This window comes from Sminthopsis crassicaudata, chromosome 3, assembly GCF_048593235.1.
Source record: "Sminthopsis crassicaudata isolate SCR6 chromosome 3, ASM4859323v1, whole genome shotgun sequence".
NCBI lineage: Eukaryota > Metazoa > Chordata > Mammalia > Dasyuromorphia > Dasyuridae > Sminthopsis > Sminthopsis crassicaudata.
The window spans coordinates 374,060,354-374,075,286 of NC_133619.1; the positions used below are offsets into that span (position 1 = coordinate 374,060,354).

General features: G+C 37.8%; 1 protein-coding gene across 3 annotated transcripts in view; it reads left to right on the forward strand.

Moving 5' to 3' along the window:
* Positions 1-317: 317 nt before the first annotated feature.
* Positions 318-14,933, forward strand: part of MGAT5 (alpha-1,6-mannosylglycoprotein 6-beta-N-acetylglucosaminyltransferase) — a 367,256-nt gene continuing 352,640 nt past the window's right edge. Inside the window, exon 1 of one of the 3 annotated variants that reach the window (XM_074301876.1) lies at positions 318-800. The gene's annotated coding sequence lies outside the window, so the exon portion shown is untranslated. The remainder of the gene's footprint in view (positions 801-14,933) is intronic. The other 2 variants (XM_074301877.1, XM_074301878.1) reach the window with 2 other exon arrangements.

Consider the following 14,933-nt stretch of genomic DNA (forward strand, 5'->3'; position numbering starts at 1 on the left):
AATTGCAGAAGATAAAAAGAGGCTTTATTGTTCAAATTTTTTTTATGTTGGATTATGAGTGATCCTTGCACATGGAGGAATTTGCTAAATGCCGCTAACTTTAGTACCAGTTTTGTTAATTCTTCAATCAAAAGTGTCAAGTGACTCCGATTTAATCGCAGACTTTTGGATGGTAAGAGGGAAGAGAGAGAAAGGAGGCAAAGGAGCAGAGAGAGGCAGACTGGGGAGAATGCCTCTCTAGAAAGTTTAGGAATTTGTAGACCGTCCCTGAGTCGAACTCCCAGATTCAGAATTGGTTGTGCAGTGACTGAGAGGGCGGGGAGTTTGGAGACAGTCCCTGGCTGCAATCCAGGTCTTCTTTTGCTATGGCCCAGGAGCCCACAGAAGTTGGTAAGGTGGGCTGGGGAGGGGACGGTTGAGGAATTTGCAGAGGAACCCTTGCCCCGAGCTCTCAAAAACCTGACAGCGTATCTTCCTCTGTGAAAGTGTGTTCGCGTGTTGTGTGCACGGTCCCTGCCAAGTCTGGGAGTTTGCAGACTGTCCCTGACTCGGCCCGTTTCCACGACCCTGCAGCTTTGGCGGCGGCGGCGGCGGCGGCGGCAGCTCGCGGGCTCTGGTTCCTTTCCCAGGTAGCTCGCGAGGCAGACTCAGCGGTCCCTGCTGCTGCTGCAGCCTGCGGGCGGTGTGACCTCCTGCCTGCCCAACTCCGCATCCCTGCACACTGGCTCTTATAAGGGACGACGGGTGAACAGCTCCTCCGGGGGCTGCTGCTGCTACTGAGAAAGGAAGCAGCCCGAGAGGTAAGAAGCGTCTGCGATGATTTTTGTTGCTCTCGGGCTAAAGAAGGATGCACGCCCCCATCCCCTCCTCATCTCTTCTGCTTTCAGCCCCTAGCACGCCATCCTCCCGCCCCACTAGAAGGGAAGCTATCCCCCCGAAAGAGAGGGACGGGGTGACTAGGACAAGTCGGGGAAGCAGAGCCGGGTGGCAGCTACGAGCCTCCCAGGCTTGACCTCCTTCTGCAGCTGTCCAGCGCTCGGGCCGTTCGGGTAGGATCTGGGAACTCAAGAGCCGGGTGGGCTGCTCCCCGGAGACCGGCGCCCTCGCGCCCACTCCGTAGTCCCACCCGTGGGACGGGTATCCGAGCTTAGGTCTGCCCTCCCTAGAGAGAGGGGCAGCTTTCGGGTTTGTTTGAGGCGTGTTTGGGATGTTGGAAGCTCACGGGCATCCTCTGTAGAAGAGAAGTCCAAGGGAGATGAGCAGGAGAATGAGCGACTAGACTATTAAAAATGGGAGACTCCGAGACCGAATCTTGTCCACCCACGGGAGTGCTCCTGGAATCGAGGTGAGGGCTCTCACTCTCCCGCCGCCGGGATGTCGGGGGCCGGGGTGTCTCCTCCTGGGTCAGGGCTAGTGAGGTGATAGTCGGGGTCTGTATTAAACTCCCGGTGCAAGGAGAATGGGGTGTGTGTAAGGGGGGGAGGTGTTGTTGGGAGTAGGATGGTGGAGCAGAAAGCGAACGCTTCCCACGGAGACTGAGACTGTAGGTGCGGTGAGCTTGAGGCTACTGGCAGCGCTGGCCCTTTGCGGCCTCCTTTCTTTCCTCCGCCCCCGGGTTACGCTGGCCAGTGCCCACTTAAGGGGTTAGCAAGACCTGGGAGCGCAGTTGCCAGATTGTGAGCCCGCCAGCTCGAGGTGGTTTATGAGTCTGGGAAAAGCGAGAGGCGAAAGAAGGGGGAAAAAGGGAAGGGGGTGGGAGGGGGGGAGGCGAGAGCATGCTCAGTGGAACCCAAGGAACTTCCTGCCGAATAGTGAGCCTCGCGAGGCAGGCAGGCACCCTGCCCGCCCGCCTCCCTTACTCAACCCTTAGCAATTCTGAAAGTTGAAAGGGGAGGGGAATGCAGCCTGGGCTCGGGCCCCCTGAACCCCGGCGTTGCCACACATCCCTTCCTTCCCGAACCGGGCCTTCTTTAGCTCCTGGTGGAGCCTGTCAGTGAGCCACGTTGTGTAGACCTGGAGGGAGAGTCAGGAGGGGATTTGACATCTCTCATCTGCTTTTCTATTGCCCACTCTGATGCCAGGGTCGAATGTTGGGAGGCCTGGGGAGTGGTGGTGATGGTGATGGTAGTGGTATCTTTTTGGATTCGGAGCAGAAAGGCAGAAGCAGAGTTTTCCCTTTGATAATTAGCATGAAGTCCAGTCCGTTTTTAGCCCTGATTCTCTCTACAACAAACCCATTCCACGCAGAAGGATTTGGGAGGCTTTGATATATACATTTTTACTCTGTATACTCATGCTATTTGATAGCTTTCTCCAGGAAAAAGGGTTAGGGTGGTGGTGAAGCCGCGGGTGGAACTTAGTTATTTGGTCTAGCAAGGATTTTGAGAGCCCACGAGCCTCTTGCTAAACTGGGCAAGAACTGTTGGAGCCAGATTTCTGGATAAAAGGATGGAGGGAATGCGCAGGCAGCCTGCTCTAGTTATACTTTATTAGGTCCTTCCACTGTTTGCCTCCTCTCCCCTTCTACTCCTTGTTTGAAGACATCCATCGTAGGGAAGCCTTATAAGCTTTAATAGCGGCAGGTGGAAGCCTGTTGGAGGCAGTATGGGGTTGGAGAGAAAAATTTTCTGCCTGAGATTAGGAAGTTGGGGGTGCAGTGGAGAGGAGAGAGTGTGCTACCTTTGGAAAGAGGCAATGAGCATTTTAGAGGGTACATGAATGTTGTTCTGGTTTAAAGCACACAAAGCACCTTAAGTTCCAGGTATGGCAAGGAAAAGGTTTATGGGGGTAGGGTGGAATGAAGTATGGTTGGAGCTGACCCCTATTCCCTTTCATTCTTTCTACACCCTGAAACTGTCCCGTGTTGGTGTTTTGTTTTTTTAAACCTGGATGAGGTTGTGTGTGACACACACCCTATGTCTCCTCCTTCCTGGTCTTGGTGGTAGATTAGTACCTTCTTTGTTTCCCTGATTTGAAAGAATCAGAAGCTTTTTGAAAAGGAAAAAGCTTCAATTCTGTTTTGACATTGTAGTATTATAATAGATTTTCCCTCTACCGTTCCTTGACCATAATTTACATTTAAAATGTTCACATCAGAGTTATAATTAAAATACCCTCTTCAAACAGCCCATTAATAATCATTGGGGGAAAAAAAAAAACCCTCAAAGAAATAAAGGGGTCCTGAAATAGGAAGTTGAGTTCCTTTGAAGTGTTGTTAAATTCTTTCTTCTTATCTCTACCTTTTAAACTTTGTCTCATTTTCTCCCTGCCTTCTCTGTCCTCATCCTCTTCTTCCTCTTCTTCCTTTTCCTCCTTTTCTCTCCCTCTCTTCCTTCTTCCCCATTCCCTTTCCCCCTAACTTCCTGTTTCTTCCTTCCAACTTTTCTTCCTCTCTCCCTCTAAATTAGATTTTTAAAAACCTTAGCATGGTGCCTAAAACATAGTAGGCACTTACTAAGTGCTTATCCCTTCTATTCCCCTTATTTTTTTAGTGCTTTTTAAATACTATACTAGAGCAGTGGTTCTTAAACCAAGATCTTACTTTTTTCTTTTAATACTTTGATAGCTATTGCAATATAATTTTTTTTTTATAAATACATGCATTTTACTTTATAATTAAAATCATTTTGATAAGAGGTCTATAAACTTCCCCAGATGGTAGGAGATTTAGCAGCCTCTGAAATTAAAGGAAATGCTATTTTTGTTGTGCTGGGAGTTCATAGAACTCAACAGTGTTATCCGTGGTATTTTTATAAGGTGTATGTCAAGATCTTTTCAGTTATTTGTTCCTTTATGTGTCCAACTGCCTTTCTCACATCACAGCCAAATTCATTTATATAAGTTATAGAAAAAATGCGGGTCTAACTGCCTGGTTCACATGTACCTAGAACCCATATAATGGGTGTTCATTTGTAATCTGGATGGAAATGACAAAGATTGCTAAAGGGAATGGTTTGGGGATGGTACAATTAGTGAATTTCTGTGTAGTTCTAGTTACTGGTACAAAGCAAAAGATAATGAGATTTTAAAAATCTGATCAAATTTTAATTTTCTTATATTTTTTGGCTTGAAAGTATGACCTCAGTATTCATTTATGAATCTTTTAACATGCATATATGTATAAGGCATGCATTTATTGTGGTTTTTAATAGAAAAATATATCTTAGAGCAGGAACCTCAAGATCTTTCAAAGTACTTTTTCCCTCCTCCCTTTCAGTTTAAAAATAACAAATCAACCTTTTACTCAGTTTTCCTCCGGAATAGTTGAAATGTTAAAGTCTTTACAGTATCTAATGCTGTGGCCTTATATTGAAGAGTTTCAGTTAGTTGATGGAAGGGAGTGCCACATGTTAATTAAGAGTACCTTGATGTTCCATTCAAAACTTGATCTTTGCTCCAAAGATAACTGCCTATTACTCTAGATATAATTGAAATAGTGAGCTCAATTCTCTGTGAAATCTTGGAACTATTTTAGCAAGTTCTCTATGAGTAGAAGTAGTGGCTATATGACAGGACATTTTTGGCTAATTTGTGTCTGTTCCTGTTTTTATAAGTTTTAATGGAGGCAGGTGATTTAGTTTTAGCCAAGAAGTATAAAAAGCTAGTGCTATTTTATTTTCTGTTTCTTGGCTTTTATCTCACATGGGGAAATGTGTACTATAGGGCTTCTTACCAAGAATTAGGTGTAAGATAGAGTGTCCTCAGTGACAAGACTCTTTATTGATGACTGGTATTACCAGTGTTTTCCAGAAAGGCAGGTGGGAGGATGAGAAGGGAAAATATTTTTAAGGTCATGATGTGTCTTGTGGCTTTTGGTCATTGTAACTATGTCAGATTTTGGTGAAATAGGAATAGAGATGTGGAGCTTGTTATTACATGTTTTACATTAAGCATTAAAAATTGCTTTGAAGACTATCTCCTTAAGAAACTTTTACCAGCCAGAAGATGGCTGTACTGTTACAAGATTACATGTCTGAAGTGAGGTAAAGCCTTTTCAACCTTCTCTTCTTTGTGTATTCTATGTAGATACATTTTCTGAGGATTTCAACTGGATATTTAGTATTCAATAACTCTGAATACAAATAGTGAAGATGGGAGGCATCTTAGAAAAGTACATATAGGTTGGGAGTACTCCTGAAGATTTGGATTCAAATCTAGAATCAGGATTTTAATAGCTATGTAAAACTGAGCAAATCACTTAATTCAAGGTTTGTAAGGTTTGTAAGACTTACTTTATAAGTAGTGACTGATTGACTGGGATCTGCCTGATTGTTATTTAGTTGTTGTTATTTGTTAGTTAGTCTTGATTTTGCTGCCTTCGTACTTGTATCTGGCTCTTTGTTTTGGGGTTTTCTTGGAGTGATTTGCTATTACCTTCTCCAGTTTATTTTATAGATGAACTGAGGCAAACAGAAGGTTAAATGATTTGCCCAGGATCACATAGCTACAAGGTATCTGAAGCAGAATTTGAACTTGGGGCTTTTTGATTTCAGGTCTGGCATTTTGTCCATTGTTCCCCTCTAGCTGCTCAGAATCTGCCCGGTGGCAGAGGGAATTCTTGCGCTGTAGAATTCCACATATCAAGAGAATCTCAGTATATATTTGGGGAGAAAATTAAATTAGATTAAGGTGTAAACCAACCATGGTTTCTTATCATTATAATCACGTTTTTCCTTTTAATTTCTATTTTCCTTTTTAATGAATCTAGTCTTTTCTCATAGTAATAAAAATCAAATACTTACCCTAGAACTCCATGTCATAGAGATCCCAGAAGATTGTAGCATTATGGTTATTTTCTCAACAGTAGAATTTGGAGTGTTTTTCCTAGGTTTCCATTTTTGAATGAATGTTCATTGATGTTCTTTGTATGTTCAGTATTTAGAAAATCATAGATACTTAATAAATGCACATTGAGTTACACTATTAAGTGTATCTTTCCTTCGCTAAAAAGGCATATATAAAAGTGTCAAAAGATTTGACACTAAGGACCTCTACAAGAAAGAATTGGTTGTGGCTGTGGTCCTTCTTCAGGGTCTTTCCAGTTTCCATCTTGGAATAGCCTAGCAATTTGGGTGGGTAAGTAGATAGGAAGAGAGAGAAGAGAGCCTTGCAGTTGTGAATTTTAGTTAGAAATATTGTTTTCAAGATTACCACTTGCCTTCTTTACTCATGGTTTAGGTCTAGGATAGTGCTCTATAAGCATTACTTACTTGAACATTTTTTTTTTTTTTTTTTTTTTTGCTATCCTAATATCATTATAACACAAATATACAACATATGTGCCAGTTTGCTAATAATTGTGTACATTATAAGTTTAAAAAGGATCAGGTAAAGCTCAAATAACATTTGAACTTAAAGTCAATAGGGAGTTGCTGGAATTTAACAGAGTACAATTTAAAGTGAGTAGGGGACTAGCATAGTTAGTTGTGTTGAAGATAAGGCCCTACATGATTGGAGACAGAAACTGAGGAAGTGAGGCATATTAATTTCTCACCATCCTGTTCTCATTCTTCTGCCCTCCTGAGGAATATTCTGTTGTCTCCTATTTGGAGTAGTCATTTGTTCTTTGACTCCTTATCAAAGACAGCTTAGTTGATTAGAGATGATAAAAAGGAGGATAGTCTATCCCATGGGTGAGATCCCAAATCTAACCAGCAAACTATTTATAACTACTGGAAAAACATTTTCCCCATGGCTTGGAACTTTCCTGCCCAAGCCTGACAATAAATTTCTACTTTAGTTACCAGAAGAACCAGTAGAGATTATGGATAGCTTAATGTTAATTTTTCTCCACTACTCAAAAAACTATTTAAGGCACATTTGCTACTGATATCTGTTCAGGAGCATTTTCTTTGAGTCAGAAGGACAGTGTATTTTGTTATACCTGCCTCTCCATAGCAGGTTATAAGTAGGGCCTTAGAATTCATTCCCCTTTTCTTTAATTTTGCTTTTGAAATTTACTTTCTTAAAATGCAGCAATAGTCTGTATTCTTAATTTGTAAGCTCATCCCTCTTCAAAGCCTTCTCTCTCTTTTGCTTATTTATCCTTTATCTTAAATGTTTTAGCTTTTCTTGGTTGGTAAGAGCTTTGGCCCTGGTTTCTTCTAACATGTATTTTTTATTCTGTTAAGAAGTTGTTGGGTTTTTTTGTTTTGTTTTGTTTTTTTGTTTGTTTTTCTTTTTTAGGGAAAATTGAAAAAGGAGTAAGCAATGGGCTAGAAATGTCTGGGTAGGTGGTTCGTTGAGGAGATTTGTCAAAGTAAAGATTATCCTAAACAACATCACCAAAGTTTCTGTGGAATCCTAGAAAGAGCAGAAGCCTAGAAAAACATTCCTGAATACTATAGCCTCTGACCCCTAGGACCACTTGACTTCATGTAGTTACCATGTTGGAATGCTAATGAACGTTTTTCCCTTCACTTATACTTCTTATATTGCTTCATATATTATGAATCTCTCTTTAACTTCTCCCTATTTTATACTTTACCCTTTCTCCACCATTTATCCTCTATGTTATCTGGTCCATAAAGAATCACCAACACAGAGCACCTCCTTTAATGTGTATATAGGTAGGTGAAGAAGAGGATGCTATTTTTATCTTATTTAGATAAAAATTATTTATTTATATTTTTCCCTGAAAGGCATAATATGAAATATTTTAAGACACTTCCAAAGCATTATAAAAAATAAATGTAACTTAATTAAATGCAAACTGACCCGTTAGTGCCTCAGTTTCCTTTTAAAATAAGAGGTTCAGAATAAGTAATTTCTAAAATTGCCTTCCAAGTTTAGTTCAGTATTCTCTAATTATGATAAGTGACTAGTTGATATGGGATAGAAGAACAAAAATGGTTGCGGAAAAATAATTATTGTTTTTCCCCTTCCACAAACATTTAATTGAATTTGTTGAACTGAATTGGATTTTCCCTTGTAGGCAAGTTACTTTGGCATACAGTTAAAATACTTTGCAGAAAAGAACCAAATCTCTGTGTTTTATTACCTTTAAGAATATTTTCTCTTGGATATTTTGAAATTAATTTGTTGTTGCTTGTTCTCTGGATAGGAAATGACTTGGTTTCTCAAAAAACAGAGAGACTGGTTTTTCTTCCATTGAGAACGAGTTCAAACAAGAATGGGTTTATGGGATTCTTATGGCCATGTAGTATAGTACTTCATGGAAAGAGATGAGATGTTTGTCCTGTGAGCAGAATTTGGTTTATATATTTTCAGTTTCTGATTGTTTCTATTTCTCTGTATAAGAACTCTAACAACCAATCTTAAAGAATTGGCCTTCTTCATTGTGTCTCTTGGTGATTTTATCTATTCTCCTGGCTTCAATTACCACCATTATGTAGATGATTCTTAAATCTATGTATGTAGCACTGACTTACAACTCCTTTTTAGAAATTCCCACTTGGATTCCCATTGGTCCAACATATACCCCAAATTTAAAAATAAATTAACTGTTGCATCATCAGCTTTTCAATGACTGTTCTTTTTCTTAATTTCCTTATTTCTACTTATAGTACTTTTCCTATTTGCAGATTCACCAACCCTTAGGCTTATCTGAACTTTTTTCTTTCCTATACTTCTTAGATTAAAACATTGGCCAAGATTGGTCAATTCTACTTCAGTGCTACCCTATCTATCCATTTCTCTCCCCCTTTATTGCTACTACCTTGGTTTAGAACTTATTACCTCTTGCCAGGATTAGACTAAATGGATGCTACTGCTGCTACTACTACTACTACTACCACCACCACTACCACTACTACTACTATTATTACCCCACCACCCACTACTGAAGATGATGATGGTGATCATGATGATGATGATTGTGCTGTTGATGATTATACTAATGTGTTTACTATATGCCAGGCATGTTGATAAGTACTTTAATACTCTGTAAGTTAGGTCATATTATTATCCCCATTTTACAGAGAAGGAAACTGAGGTAAACAGATTAAGTTATTGCCCATGGTCACACAGCTAGTAAGTAAGGCTAGATTTGGCATCAGGTCTTCCTGACTCCAGATCAAGTATTCTGTTTCTTATGCCCCTACCTACTCTGATTTCTGTCCTAGCATATACTAACTGGTCTTCTTATGTCTTCCTTCACTCTCCTCCTTCCCTTATCTATTTTGATTGGTTGCCTATTTATTTGATTGTTTTTTTCCCCCTCTTTTCTCTCAGAGGTTAAAATAATTTTCTTCCTTTCTTTCTTTCTTTTCCTTTTTCTGAGGCTGGGGTTAAGTGACTTGCCCAGGGTCACACAGCTAGGAAGTGTTAAGTGTCTGAGACCACATTTGAACTCGGGTCCTCCTGAATTCAGGGCTGGTAAATAATTTTATTTCTAAGGAAGGTCATTCATGCTGTACATTTTAAAATAATTCTCAGTGATTATTAAATAAAATAAAAATTCCTCATTCTCTTTCTACAATCAGATCTCAACTTAACTTTTTGACATATTATTCCTCTTCCCATTTATATTTTCCATCTTAAAAGATGACTTCATTTCTGGCAAAGCTATTAACTAGGAATTCTACCACTACAGGCAAGTTTAGTTCAAATGGTTCAACTCAAAGGAAAATGAAAATTTATTCTTACCATTCCTGGGTGTGGTTGAAGTAGATTGGACTGCTCATGGCAGTTGAAAGGTGGAGTCATGGGAAGAATATTTGGGAAAAGACTGATCCAAGCACTAATAGAGGAGGAATAGTGATTTGGAATGAAATGGAGGACAAAACCAAGAATCTGGGCAGGATGAAGTGAACTTTAGAAGAGAAGAAATGTTCATCACAATCAATGGAAGTGGATCCTCATGGTTTTAGGTATTGGGAGGGGGGGAAGATATAGGAGAAGAGTCCTTGAAGAGAGTGTCAAAAGATACTGTGTGTGTCTTTAGGAAAAACAAACTAGATTTCAATAAGGACCAGAAAGTATGAACAAGGTTAAGTGGAAAAGATGTTGATGAATGATGTTTGTTAACAATAGGGGAAAGTTTCAATGAATGTAACAGAAAGATAGGACAGATAAGACTTGGGAGGCTTAAGGGGGAATTTATTGGAGGAAAAAGGCAGAGAAGTAGTAACCTATTCTATGAAACCATGGGACAGGGTGAAGGAAATACGTTTTATCCATCATCATTTTACCTTTGGATCAAGGCTCCAGTTTCCCAAGTTAATTCCAACTCCGATTCCTGAGTAACATTTTGCCTTTATAGACAGTATGTCTCTCTATATACTATCCTACCCTCTTCCCTACCTTTGAAATCTTTCCCTTTCTCTCAAATTTCTCTCAAATGTATGTGCTATCTTCTTGATAAAACCTCTATCAGTGACATCTGCTTTCTCAAATTTCTCCTAGTACTTACTCTATTTGAACCTCTTCAATCCACTGATCAGTATTATGATTTATACTTGTCTTATATTTCCTACTTGATTATAAGCTTCTTAAGGATGGGATTGTGTATTGCTCATTTTTATATTCCTGAGTTAGGCACATAATAAATTTTCATTGTTGAAATGAAATTCTAGGTATGTGTTCACATGATTAAGTAACATATTTTTGTGTAATGTATAATGGAAACCTTTAGGAATGAGAAGTCAGAAAAAAAATCTTACTCTTTTTAGAATATTGTGGGCAATTATTCTTTATCTCTTCACCCCTGAAATAGGTCAATAATACCTCTGTGAACTCTGTATTTGAAGAATCATAGAGTTCTGGAGTTGTCAAGGACCTTAAGAATAATTCTTTTATGCTCAGCCCTGGTCTGACCCTTCAAAGCTTAGTCCTGCAGTGAATCATATACTTAAAGCCAGAAGGGATGTTAAAGGTAATTTAGTATATATATATATATATATATATATATATATATATATATATATATATATATATATATATATATATATATATAAAATAAGGAAATTTAAGCAGATACTGAAGTGATTTGTCCAAATTATGCAAGAAATAAGACATGATTGAAAGTAAGGTCTTCTGACTTGACATGTAAACAAATAGGCAAATATAAGGTAATTTGAGGATGAAAAGATATTATTAATATCTAATGGAATTAGGAAAGGCTGTGTATAAAAATGGCATTTAAACTGAATCTTGAAAGAAAATAGGAATTCTTAAATGGAAAAGAGTTCCAGCCATCAGGGGCCCAACCTATTCAAAATCACAAAAAGGAGAGATAGACAATGAGAGGATTAGGCAATTCCATATAGAGACACTTGGTTTCAGATATTATTAGACTTTAGAGAGTGTATTTCTGAGAGACCGTTTGGAATTGTCACCTTAGGGAGATGGTCTTCTCCCTAGGATGGCTGAAGTGCTGTTCTATACCTTCTAGCTTAGCCTGATAACTATGTAGCAATTGCTGAATTAATTGCCCATGTTCTTTGTGTTTCTGCACTGAACGTAGTGTCTTACATATCTTACATATATATACATGTGTATGTGTATTTTATATTTGATGTATATATATATTCTAGTGCTTAATAAGTGCTTGGTAATTTTAATTGAATTTCAAGAATCCTCTGTTAGAAAGAAATGATTTGGCTTGTAGGATGATTCATTCAACTGAACAGCTTCATCGTAATCACTGAGAAATGATCTTATTGTTGCTATCTCAGTTTTCCCCCTTCTAAGCCTATATTTAGAGTATGAAAATGATGAGCAAATATTTCCTTTTGTTATTTGGAAATTAGGCAAGTAGTAGGAAAAAGGGAAGACTCAAACCTCAGACCCAAACACTAGTATGTATGTGAAGAAATCATATTAATTATTTTCTATTCTTCCAGAAAGATTATATGTAAATTTTTGAATTGTACAATTGCTCTGTTATCCTCATTCTTTGACATGCTTCTAATAGGGATATATTATATATTATTATATGTATTTATTATGTATATTATATGTGTTTTATATATATGTTCCTTTATAAGAATGGTGGCCAAGTCGGTCTAGGAAGTCACAGGCACGATGAGTAAAGCCACAAAGCAGTGGATTGTCATGCCCTTTCCAGGAGTAATAATAATATTGATTTTATTATTGTTACCACAATAAGAGATAGGAAAAGAGGCCAGGCAGATGACACCTTACCTGAGCTGGACAGGCTCTGGTATTTTGGTAGACACCTGGAAGGCATAAGAAGTACTGTCCATGTACAGTGATGTAGGTACAAGGAGTTGAGAATTTTCATGTGCTAAGCAGTACTGTTTTGGCCCCATGATAAAGTCTCCAAATTAAGGTGATTATGTTTTCCTAGTCTTTGAAATATTATTTTTTAAATAAAATGTTGAAAACTAATTTCATCACTTTTGTAAATTTTTGATTTCCATTTTTTTCTCCCTCCTTCCTCTCCAAGATAACAAGCAAGCTGATATTGGTTATATATGATATATTAAACATATTTCCATGTTAGTCATGTTATGAAAAAAGAATCAGAACAAAAAGGAAAAATCACAAAAAAGAAAAACAACAACAAAATGAAAATAATATGCTTTGATCTGCATTCAGACTCCATAGTTCTTTCTATGGATGTGGATATTATTTTCTTTCATAAGTCTTTTGGAATTATCTTAGATCATTGTATGGCTGAGAAGAGCAGAGTCTATCAAAGGTGATCATTCACATAATGTGTACAGTGTTCTTCTGGTCCTGTGCACTTCATTCGTCATCAGTGAAGTCTTTCCAAGTTTTTTTCTGAAACCTGTCTGCTTATCATTTCTTATAGAATAAAAATATTACATGATATTCATAAACCACAATTTGTTCAGCCTTTCCCCAATTAATGGGCTGAAGGGATTAATTAGATTTCTTGCTAGCATATGGACCCCAAAGATTGGATATATGGTGTGGGGGGGTGGTAGGAGAAAGTTTTTTCATGTATAAAATAAAGGAATTTGACTAGGTGATTTCTAGGGATCTTCCTGGCTCTCAAATTTTATGATTTTGTGAAGGGAGTTAAATAACTTTTGTTTGAAGGATTTAAATATTGAGGGGAAGTTAATATATTAGTGGTTGGTCTATTGGCAGCATAGGATGAGTCTGCCTGTATCTAACACTGTAAGCACATACAGAAATATAAGAAATAGTCTTTGCCCTTGGAATGTTAATCTGCTGGTGGAGAAAGCATGCATATACAATACCTTCTACCCAAAAACCCACCCCCTCAAAAAATCCCAGACAACCCAAGAAATCCTTTTATGTAGCAATCTATTAACCAGTTAAAATTAATCTGGTGTAAACTGGTGTAATACTCTCTTTATACGTATTGGGTATAACTTTATGATGAAATTTTATGCCCGATGTCAATCAAGGAGAATTTCCTTTAAAAGTCAACTTCAACAACAAGAGTTTTAAGAATAGTTCTCCTTATATTTAAAAAAAAGTAAGAGTATTATTTTTCTGCCTATTCAAAATGGTTTTTAATTTGAAATAGCTAAGTATAATAAAACCCTAGTTATCTAAGGACTATCCCTCCAAGAATGGTTTGAAACCCAGAAATAGAAACTACTCCCCAACTTCACCCCCTTCTCCCTTAAAAATGTCTTTGCTAGTAACAAAAATGGTCTAGAGAATCCAATAATTATATCCACAGTGATAACCAGTATGATTAGCTCCCAGATCAGAAGGAAAGACATTCTGGCAGGGGATAGCTACACAAGGCCAAGTTTTTATTAGAAAGCCAAGAATTAGGAAAGTGGTTAAAGCAGAAAAAGAGAATGATAGAATTATAGAAGTTAAGAGTAGAAATGGGGGTAGCTAAATGGACATTATGTTCATGGGTGATAGACCTAGCATAACTGGGGAGCAAACTATTCCATCTCCGGAGCTTTTGAAAGTGCAGATTAAGACACTCCTTCTAGGTGTCACAACAGGGACAAACACCAAATTATCTCAAAAGTCAATGCTACAGTTTTGCATAACTTCACATGCATAATGTACTTGCCTTCATATACACACATATATTGTTTGCCTTCAAGTGTAGTAGTAGTAATATTAGTTGTAGTAATATAATGAGTAGGGGGGAGGCTGAAAGGAGGGACAAAATTTGATAATCTAAAGTAAAGTACCTTTATTCCTCTTCATGTGCAGAGTACACTGAATCAGGAGAACGAAGACATGAGTTCTTAGACTTCTAACTCCTTGATATTATACAGGAGAAACTGAAGCCTAGAAAATTCAAATGATTTATTAACATTCACATAGGTGATAGTGAACAGCAGTTGTGGGATTTGAACCCAGGACCTCTGATATTAAATCCAGTCATTATATTTCACTTTGCTGTTTCTTTAACCATCATTTTCTTCTTGAGTTAAAATGAGACAGATGTATTAAATGTCTCCTTTTGACTCTAAAAATCTGTTCTAGGTTGACATCAAATAATCTGTATTCTAAACATGGTTCTTAATACAGTTGTGGATCTTGTTCACCTTTTTTGACCTTGTCCATTAGAATCTCAGGAGAAGTTTGTGTAATGCCTTGTTGAATTTTGGGTACACTTTCTATTTTAGTCTTTAATTTACCTGTCTAGTATTCAGATTTAAATATTTACATTTTTGACATATAATATTTAAACATAAGTTACTATTATATATTTAATATATAATGTTTAAATGTTTAAAGCTGGTTATTAGAAATATATTTTACAATGAATATTTATTAAAATAATAAAATATATAAAAATATCTCTACCTATTGAAAATAAGTTACATTGTGTGATTTATTTTTAGTGATTCACTTTGGCTTGAAGGATCTATCACATTTTTAAATCCTCACAAATTACTTTGGTCAGTAATATGTTCTTGAAAGTTGGAGTGGATTGGTATCAAGTTAGAAGTTTTTAGAATTCACCTTTTTTCCCTCTTATAAAATAATAGCAACCACTTGTATATCTCAAATCTCACACAGTTTCTGTGCTTAAG